At 37.7% G+C, this 10,323-nt stretch overlaps 1 protein-coding gene across 10 annotated transcripts in view; it reads left to right on the top strand.

Annotated features, from left to right (window-relative positions):
- The first annotated feature begins 6,007 nt into the window (after window positions 1–6,007).
- The window catches only part of cep170aa (centrosomal protein 170Aa), a 44,982-nt gene continuing 40,666 nt past the window's right edge, over window positions 6,008–10,323 (top strand). For 6 of the 10 annotated variants that reach the window (XM_024296787.2, XM_024296786.2, XM_024296785.2 and 3 more), the window contains exon 1: window positions 6,026–6,182. The gene's annotated coding sequence lies outside the window, so the exon portion shown is untranslated. Of the gene's footprint in view, window positions 6,183–10,323 lie in introns of all 10 variants that reach the window. The other 4 variants (XM_024296788.2, XM_024296779.2, XM_036215461.1 and 1 more) reach the window with 3 other exon arrangements.

The following is a 10,323-nucleotide window of genomic DNA, read 5'->3' as shown; positions in this document are numbered from 1 at the left end:
AGCGTCCTCCCTCACAAAGGGCCCACGTTTAAATATAAGGACAAAAATTGAATAATTTCCACAATTATCGTAAAAAGTGGGGAATTTAAAACGTTTTACTTCAATTCAACAATTTATTTCGCCAAAAACGTAAACCCCATTTGCCGTCAAATTGATACCAAGCGTAATTGCGGTGTGTTCAGGTCTTAAAACCTAACGCCCAAATGTTATCTTGGAAGGAGCGTAATGACGTCATTTCTAAAACATGGGATATGTTTACATTTGAGAGTGGTACTTTCTGTTTTAAAAGAGCGGTCGTTATCCTTTCTTTTCCTTCTTTCTTTCCTTTATTTTATTATTTATCATTATTATTATTTTAAATTTTGATATGCTACTACGGAAGAGGATTCGTGCCATGAAAAAAGTGCAAACATTTTGATTTAAGCCTAAATTCTGACTTTTTGAGAATTCTGACATTTTTTTCAAAAAATTATGATTTTGCTCTTGGAATTCTGACTTTTTCAAGTATTTTGATTTTAACCTTAGAATTCTAACTTTTTTCTAAAAATTCTGATTTGAATATCAAAATTCCAAGTTTTTCTTAGAATGATGACTTTAATCTTTGATTTTTTTCTCACAATTCTTACTTTAATTTCGTAATTCAGACTTTAGACTCACAACTTTGACTTTTTTTCCCTCATAATTTTTACTTTAATCTCAGAAGTCTGACATTCATCTGAGAATTCTGGTGTTAATCTGATAAAACTGAATTCTATCTCAAAATTCTGCCTTTATTTGCCTTGATTGTCTATCCAACCTTTTCTGCTTTTTGATAAAAAGGTCACTTTCAACAAGGTAAATGAGAGAAAACACATCACTGAGAAAATAAAACCACATTGACTTAAAGAAAAGTATTTGAACACATTTAACTAGAAAATAAGCATTTTAAGAGCCAGTTCTTCTACCTTTTATAAAAAGCATTTAGATAGAAATATTGTAATTATCTTGGGGGAAATAATTGGCGCTTGGATTTTGTTTTATGGAGCATCAATAAAAAACAAAAAAAATATTTGGAATAATAAGGTATATCCATCATATTTACAACAATTTTTTAAAGTAAATTGACTTGTAGGAAGGCATTGTTTAGATAGATGTAGGTATTATTTGACCAATTTCATGTCCCTCATCTGCATATCAGCCAAAGGCCAATTATTTACATTTATATTTAGGAAGGATTAAAACATTTTTATTTATATATTTTTTGTGACAGTTTTATTTGTGACATAAAATTGTTAGTTTACGCTGTGAAGTGATCTTTTGTTTGTCATCCTCCTTTGAATAAACTGCAGCTCCAGCCTTTTCTTATGACACAGAGATTTTATTTCCAGCTGTGAAGGCCAGGTGGAGCTACACCAACAAAAGACCACAAGTGAGTCCAGGAAACCCGCCCACCCGGTTCTGGCGGACTTCTGGATGAGTTGGAACCATCCATGGCTGGAAGTGTAGACGCAGGCGCTGATCAGAATGAGGATGAGTGAAGCTGCTGATCCTCAAACCGGAAAACACATTTTAAATTCCAAAATAAAAGCTTATTTTTTTTTCAAATAATCTCATTGAAAGTTCATTTTAGAGTAGGCAATACCTTAGTTTATTTTATTGACTCGATAGTCCTTGTAATAATGTTAGCTTTGTTTCCATCCATTGTTAAATATATATATTTTTTATATACAGAAGGTATGTTTCTATTGAAACAAGGAGGGTAGACCATCAACTGCAATCTACTTATAATTTAGTCAAATTAATTAGGTGATGAATAATTTTTTTTCAATAGGCTACTTAAAATCTTTCAAACAAACAATATAATTTTACACATTTTTGGTAGCCTATTTATGTATTTGTTAATTAAATTAGGAAAAAAAGAACAATTATCATTATATATATATATATATATATATATATATATATATATATATATATATATATATATATATATATATATATATATTGGCTTCTTCCTTCCGGATTTGCTACAGCAACTCATCTGATTCCATTAAAATCTGTCCTCATGACTATGTCATCTTTCTGTTATAAGTTCATGTTGGGAACTACCCCTTAAATTATATATATATATATATATATATTAGGGTGGTCCTAAAAAATAAAGTTTAACTTTTTGTAAGTGCTTTTTGATTTTTCAGTTCCTTTTGTGGAGAAAATAATTTGAGTAAAAATTCATGTGATTTGACTTTGTTTTACCACTGTCACATGACACCTAAAGTTTTGCCTATTTTCAACATGGTAAAATGCTTTAAACTGTCATCAGCTTATTTTGCACACTTGTAATGCTCTCCATTCTCTAGTTCATTCAGAATAAAGGCTAGATTACATACAACTACACAGTGAATGACAAAATTATAGAAGGCCTGCTGAACAATTTCTGTAAAGCATAGTTAACACTGGATTTATTTAACAGGCTCAAAAACAGTAGTGTGCCAGAAATGGTGTAAACATTGTACAACTAACAATGGCATGTTCAACAAGAAAGCAGAACATAGTGTGGCTTGTTGGTTTTCCATTGGCTGAGCTGCCTGAAAATCGACTTCCAACTTGGACTGAGGTTCTGAGACGGTACTTTTGGTTGCACCATGATGAGAAGGTGGAGATTAGGATGGCTGTAACTCAAGTTGTCCGTGAGGTGATGGACATCTGGGAAAAGGCAAGAATTCCAACTGGAGAAGAAAGAAATATCATTGGGAGGCTAGAGAGAAAAGTGGCACAGTATAGGGCAATCTTGAAAGGAAAAAATCGTCGTTCAGCACCTCAAATTAAAAAGGAATATGACTTTCAGGCAAGTCTTAATGACTTGTTTGATATAGCTCATGTTGATGCACTTCAGCTGATTAAGATTCCAGAGGATATAGAATTCCTCAAAGCACAACGTGAGCCAGTGCGACGTGGTTTTATGGTTGGTGTTGACAAAATATTGTCAGACAGAGAGGAACGTTCATCAGTACGCCGTGAACTATCTGTTGAAAGAGCCATGCATGCAAAGCAACTGCAAAGTGTGCAGGAGGAAACCGTTCAACTGACGACCTCATCAAGCAGCAGTGATGATGCCACTGACAATGAGACTTTATGTGCCTCTTCATCTGCTCGCAAAAGGTCTCGTCGAGCAAAAAGTATACTTACTCCACAGTTGACTGCTGCCCTAGACCGTACCAAGGTTAGTGACCGGTCAGCAGTGCATATTTTGTCTGCTACAGCTTCGGCTCTTGGACACAATCCATCTGACTTGGCAATTAATAGATCCTCAATAAGGAGATCTAGACAAACCTATAGGAAGGCAATAGCTGAGGATATACAGGAATCTTATGCTGCCAGTATGGGCCTGGTTGTTCATTGGGATGGTAAACTACTTCCAGATGATGGGAATCAAAATTGTGAGCGGCTTCCTGTCATAGTAACTGACCCAAGAGGGACCGCAAAGCTACTTGGAGTACCAAAACTTGCTGCAGGGACTGGACAAGCAACATCTGCGGCTGTTGCTCAATGCCTTGATGAATGGCAGCTGTCAGATAAAGTGGCAGGAATGAGCTTTGATACAACAGCCAGTAATACTGGTTCAGTACTTGGTGCCTGCACACTGCTGCAGCAAAGGCTTGGGCGCCCTCTCTTCCACTTTGCTTGCCGTCATCACATTCTGGAACTGGTGGCAGAAGCAGCATTCACCATATGCTTTGGTCCATCAAGTGGTCCTGACATATCCATATTTAAACGTTTTCAGTCAAAGTGGAACGTTATTGACCAGAGCCAGTTTGACCCAATGATCCCAACTGATTTGGATTTTGAGACTGCCAATGCATTTTTCACTTGCAAGGAACAAATGTTATCATTCTGTTTCCAGCAGCTGGAATCTACTCAGCCACGTGATGATTATCGTGAACTGCTTGAACTGACCATAGTTCTTTTCGGTGCCCAACCCCCAAGAGGTCTCAAATTCAATCGACCTGGAGCTGTTCATCGTGCAAGGTGGATGGCACGCGTAATCTATGGAATCAAAATATTCATCTTTAGGAACCAGTTCAAACTAACTTCAAACGAACTTGCTGGATTGAAGCGCTTCACTGCTTTTGCTGGAATAGTGTACATCAAAGCCTGGTTCACTGCTCCATCTACTGTTACTGCTCCAGCTGGCGACCTGATGTTCCTGAAGGGGCTACTGTTATATCATGATCCTCAGATTGCAAAGGCCACCAGCAAGAAGTTTGTCAATCATCTGTGGTACCTCAGTGAAGATTTGGCTGGACTTGCTCTTTTCGACAAATCTGTGGAAGTCGATATCAAGCGTAGGATGGTAGCTGCACTCAAGGAGGAAGGTATGGAAAACCCTGTTCCACGAGCTCATATAGACCTCGCAGCTAGGGAAGCCATTGCTGACATGTCTGTTGCTGATTTTGTGACATCTTCCTCATGTCGCATTTTTGAGGCATTCGGGATCAATACAGATTTCTTAGACAAAGACCCAGCAGAATGGGAACAGGACATATCATTTCAGTCATCTCAAAGAGTACTCAGTGGCATTGCTAGCGTAAATGACTTTGCAGAACGTGGAGTAGCACTTATCCAGGACTACAATCATATCCTGACCAAGGATGAGCAGCAACGTCAATATCTTCTGCAAGTTGTTGAGTGGCATCGCCGCCAGTTTCCCGATGCAAAGAAAACAACAACTCAAACAGTTTTCAAGTGATCATGACTAGAGCCAATTCCAATATTCAGTATGTAATTTGAAATATTATATTTTGTATTCCGTTAACTTGACATGGCAAAGGCTGTGCAAAGACACAAATGCTATATGTCTAGTGTCTAAAAATGTATAATAACACCATATTACAGAAAGTACCATTGTATTGTACAGCAATGTCCATCCTGATCAGAATATAATAATTGTTTGCATAATATGTCTTTTTTCTAAATATAATTTTTACACAGTTGAACTCGCTACCTTTCCACGCCGTGTGACAGTAGTGAATATAGTTCTTTATTCAAGATATTTTGTGTTAATTTTTTTCTAGTCAATACGAACAATTTTATCAAAAAGCACTTTGAGAAAATCCAAATTTTTTTTAATGTCTTATTTTAAGGACCACCCTAATATATATATATATATATATATATATATATATATATATATATATATATATATATATATATTATTTAAGGATCAGTTGAGAACAAGTTCTCATCAAGATGACCTGGCAAATAAGCCCAGCAGAAGTACAACCAGGAAAAAGGAAAAGGAAAAAAAAATAGACAAAAAGAACAATTCACATTAATCCATAACAACCACATAATCAAACAGTCTGCAAAGACACTTGCTAGAAAGAATTGATCAGATCTACTCACTCATAATTTATTAGCAACAAATATAAAGAAACTCAGTTCAAGATTTTACATAGACAACATTAAAACCCACTTTTTCTGAATAATCTAAACCTGTACAGAACATATTTAATGTATGCCTTAAATATAAATGTAAATTGGCTATGTATTACCGAAGAAATCTGATCCATACTAAAACACAAACTTTGTAAAGTCAGTTCCGGCTCCAGTTGCCACCAAATCAAGAATAAATAAACTTAGTAAGCCCTTTTTTTTGGCACCAAAGTACGTTTTATTTAACTGGATTAAAGAAAAAAAATCCACTGTATCTCAATGGCATAAAAACATTTTCAAAATCCTGCCAATGTAAAGAATTTGTGCCAAGTTAAGCAACAAAGATAATATTTTAATGGATTTATGGTACCCTTTGCTGTATATTTACCCAGTGATCTGGCAGACATTATCCAAAGGGGTTCAGGTTCATATTTTATCTGACCTTCTCTTACACCCTTATTAATTTTCTGCTTTTTTAATGCGTGTGTACATGTAAAGAAGTTAAATAAATAAAAATAAAATTTGACATGGTTATGTTCTTTACAAATACAGTTCAGGTGACTTTTATTTTGAAAGTTCGCACAGAGAGGCCACCGGGAGGAAGTGCCCCGACTGCGTTTCCGCCGCCTTGACACGTCGCAGCTTTGCAGGGAGTAGCTGGTGAGCGGCGGAGGGAGAGGAGGCCACCGCGCTGAGCTGCAGTAACGGCAGGGGAGGGCTTGGCTCTACCTACCTTCAGCGGAGGCGCACACACCCAAAATAAAAGAGTAAGTGAGCGTTAGACATTACTTTTTATATTCAGAGAAGGGAAAAAAGAAGCGGTTTAGCTACTAGCTTAAAAGTCGACCGCTGCACGCGCCAAGTTTATGTCAGAAAAATAATTTTCGGGTTTTTCTGCGGCACATCTGCTGATGTCAGAAGGGTTAAAAAATAATAGCTGATGTCTAACATTGTGAAGCATACATTATTTTTTTTAGCATAATTCAAATAAGTATTCAAATGTAGCTAGCTACTGATAAATTCTGCTCTAACGGCTGGACGCGGTCTGCATCCCTGTCGGCTAACTGCATGGCTACTATTGTGATCCTGCTTCACCTCCGAAAAAGCCCCGCACGAGCTCGCCGCTTTGCCGCCACAATTAAAACCCATTCCCCCTCCTCGAAACGGATTCGGATCAGCTGATACTCTGCGACAGCGACCACACTTTTCCTTTTTCTTTGAGCGTTATCTCTTTGAAGCGTTTCAGAGACGTGATGATGCACATCAATGAAGGTCGGTCACGTTGAGCGCTTTGTTTACCCTGACAGGAACATGCTAACTCCGGGCTTTAGAGCCGGATGGGTGGATGTATTTGCGGGGTAAATGCCACTGTTGTGCCGATGCTGGAGCACCCTCTCCCCCCTGTGAAGAGGCTTTGTTTTCCGGCTCTCTTTGTGCTGAGTTTGATTTTTTTTTCTCCAGTCATCATCAAAACTTAGGGGGAATTGCACCAGTTAGATCATATATTATGGAGGTTATTCAATAAAGCGTGCAATAATATGCTCAATTGTGATTTATTAATGTTTAATTAAGAGGTATTACATTTATCTTTATTATCTAGGGGTTGAGTTGGCTAGCTGGGCTCATGCTGCCCATCAGTTAGCCTGCATTGTCTCCTCCCACAGCTGGAAGAATTCACTTTTCTTGGGTTTGAGCCACAGAAAGACATCATCGCAGTCTCTCCCCTTTTTTTCCCTTAGCTTTTCAGTGTAAGGGGTGTTTTCAGACTGGACACATTTAGAGTTTGTTTCTTCTGATAATTCGGAGCAAATTTTCAGTCTGAATACACCCAAGCGGACGCTGGTTTGGGGCCGGGAACCGCTCTTTCAAAGTGTTCGTTTGCTACCGGATGAAGGTTTTTTCAGTCTGAATAGGCTCTGTGCTCGGAGTGGAACAACTGGATCAAAACGGCCACCGTAGCCGGGCTTTACGTGGTATAAACAGAGATTGTGGAGGAGCGATGCAGCAATAACTCATTGACATTCGGTTGGGTGAATGGAGGGTATTCAAAACAACTTCATACACATTGCTTTTCACACTGTTTTCCCAACAATCTATGTATAATAAACACCTATTAGCATACTTTCGTAGCCAACACCTCCTTACCAACTAGCCGTCAGCATGCCTCCACCGTACCAAAGCACCAAGTACAATGTGTTGTTCCTGACGTTGATACCCTATCCCAACAAGAAATGCAAAGCTTCCTTTACTCATTCTCTCGTTCTTTGCCTTGCACTCGTAATTACTGGTCAATGAATGAAAAAATCTTCAGTCATGTGGTTTTTTTCACAAGCTTTGGTTCGAAACAGAAATCTCAGGGATACGGCAGTCTGAATACAGACCAAATACAATATTCAGGACTCAGTCCGGACCAAGGGACTTGAATACACCCTAGATTTACTTTACAGACAAGTTCCTTTTCCATAACTGTGGCAGTGTCAAGAGCTGAGCGTCCTGCAGTGAGGAAACAGTGGTGGTCAGTTTCAGTTTCTGTGCAGCTCTGCAGCCATACAAGAAGCATTTATTTGATTTGTCCATATGTTCTTAATCAAATTCATTCAGAACCTCCAAAATTCTTGATTCTCTGTTGGTACTTCCAAAGAAATCAATGAATCACATGCTTATAAACGCTGACTTTTCCAGCTTTAGTGATGATTAAGTGGCTTGTTAGGTTTGAAAAGGGAAGCCTGCTGTTTGTTTTTGCAAACTCACTAACCCATCATTCCTGACTCACACTCTCGTATTACAAAAAAAGCTGTGTGGGTTTGCATAGCAGAGGTTCATAGTTTGTGAAAGACTACAGTAGGATTTGAGGGACTTGTTTTCTGGCCTGTTCGTTGCTATTGTGTGTAGTAGGAAGTTTAGGAAGTGAGTTCATATTACTTGGATGTTCCGGGCGGGGAGTATTATATGCAACAGAAAACAACATGGGCTGAAACTTGTTAAGCAGTTTTCCATTTCATTTCCTTTTTTAAAGTCTAGCTAAGGCAAAGAGTGTAACACTATAAATAGCGTAATCTTCCTGTGAATAAATATTAAAAGGAGTTTGAGAGTCAGAAAGTGTTGCTTGGTGGTTCCTGGTTGAACAAGCGAGCGCGGTTCTTTAGTTGACAACAAAAGTCAGCAGAACAGAAAAAAATAGGAAGCCCGGAGCGTTCTATATACATCATCGGCAGCCTCTCCCTTGTTGTGGAACATCACGGGCGTGTCACTGTTTTTTTGAGTTTTTATTCCATTTAACTGCAAATGAAAAATAAAACACAGCGACTGTCACATCTGTTTTAGGGTGTAGCTGCTCCCCATTGAGTTTCCATCATTGTGTTTATTCCACTGCTGATATTAATCGTGATTTGGGTGGGTTTTATATCATTCTTTCCCTCTGATTGTCCTTTTATTTAATGTTTTAGCTAAATTCTTGGCTGCAGAGGCTGTTTCACTTCACAGTTATAAATGTTGGTGTTTTAATCAACATGACACGGTTGGTTAAATTGTAATTTTCAAGTTTATGACCATTGATCACTCATGATCAGTAAGAAAAGGGGAAAAATGTGTTAATAATTTAAAATATCTCATCTTAATTAAGTATGTAAGTTAGCATCAGTGGACTAGTTTGTTTAAAATGTTAAATTTTATATTAGAATAAGTTAGCATGTCTAACATTGGATTTCATTTTTTGTATTTTTTATAGTTTTACAACAATTTTACATTTAATTTACACATTTACTAAGGTTTAATGTTAAATATTATGTCATAAATGGTGTCATACTTCAGACGTTATTAAAAGTCACAAATGCTGGAAAAGTATATATATTTTAAATAATTATAAATTAAATCCCTTTATTATTTTAAGCACTTTAAATAAGATTCTTTATTCTTTTTCTTCGACTATAATATAGAAATCTTATTTTTCGAATCGATTTTTTAGGTCAGTGTTTTTAGCATTCAGAACTGTACATTTCCATATGTATCGGCCTGCAGGGCTTGCTAAACACATGGGGTCACTGAGCATGTGGTGGGTGTTTGTCTTCAGGCACAGATGATGCTAGGTTGTATTTGGTAAAAACAATGAAGAAGGCCGGACTAATGCTGGCTAAATGAAGGTCTTTGCTAGCTTGTTTTCCTTGCCAACAGTTGATGTGCAAGCTCGCTCTCTGCACCATATGGTCTTTTGTGCTACGCTAGCACACATGAATATATAGATAAGTATGCACATTCAAGCTACTGACACCTTAATGATTTATTAGATCTCTACGTGGTGCTAAAATTGTTGCTGAATATTAGTTTTTGTAAGGAATCTCCTGTTAACTACATACATGAAAAGTTTTGCAGCATAAACGGTCCATTTATTTAATTTTTTTTATATATTAGACTACTCAGATTTTAACTCAGCATAGACTTTCTTGACTCTTCTAATTAAAAAAAAAATCTGAAACTATTTACTGTTGCCATTAAAAGCATAATTTAAAGGTGAAAAACAAAGCAGTCTAGGATGAACATTTCAAAGTTCTTTAAATTCTGCACACATATCTCAAAATATTGTATAGAATTGATAGTGTGGTGAATAGGGGAAGGTCTTAGAGCAGGGGTCTCAAACTCAATTCAGCCGGGGGCCGCTGGAGGCGGAGACTAGGTGAGGCTGGGCCGCATCAGGATTTTCACAAGAAAATCACTGAGAAAACATTCCAGTGTTCTTCCATCCATCTTCTTGACCGCTTCTTCCCTGTCGGGGTCGCGGGGCGCCTGAGCCTAACCCGGCTACTGAAGGGCGAAGGCGGGGTACACCCTGGACAGGTCGCCAGTCTGTCACAGGGCTCCAGTGTTCTTAAATATCTTTATTTTTAACACAAAATAATGAATAAATAATGAACG

Source organism: Oryzias melastigma, linkage group LG15 (assembly GCF_002922805.2).
Source record: "Oryzias melastigma strain HK-1 linkage group LG15, ASM292280v2, whole genome shotgun sequence".
Taxonomy (NCBI): Eukaryota; Metazoa; Chordata; class Actinopteri; order Beloniformes; family Adrianichthyidae; genus Oryzias; species Oryzias melastigma.
This window is presented reverse-complemented; position numbering and strand designations above follow the sequence as displayed.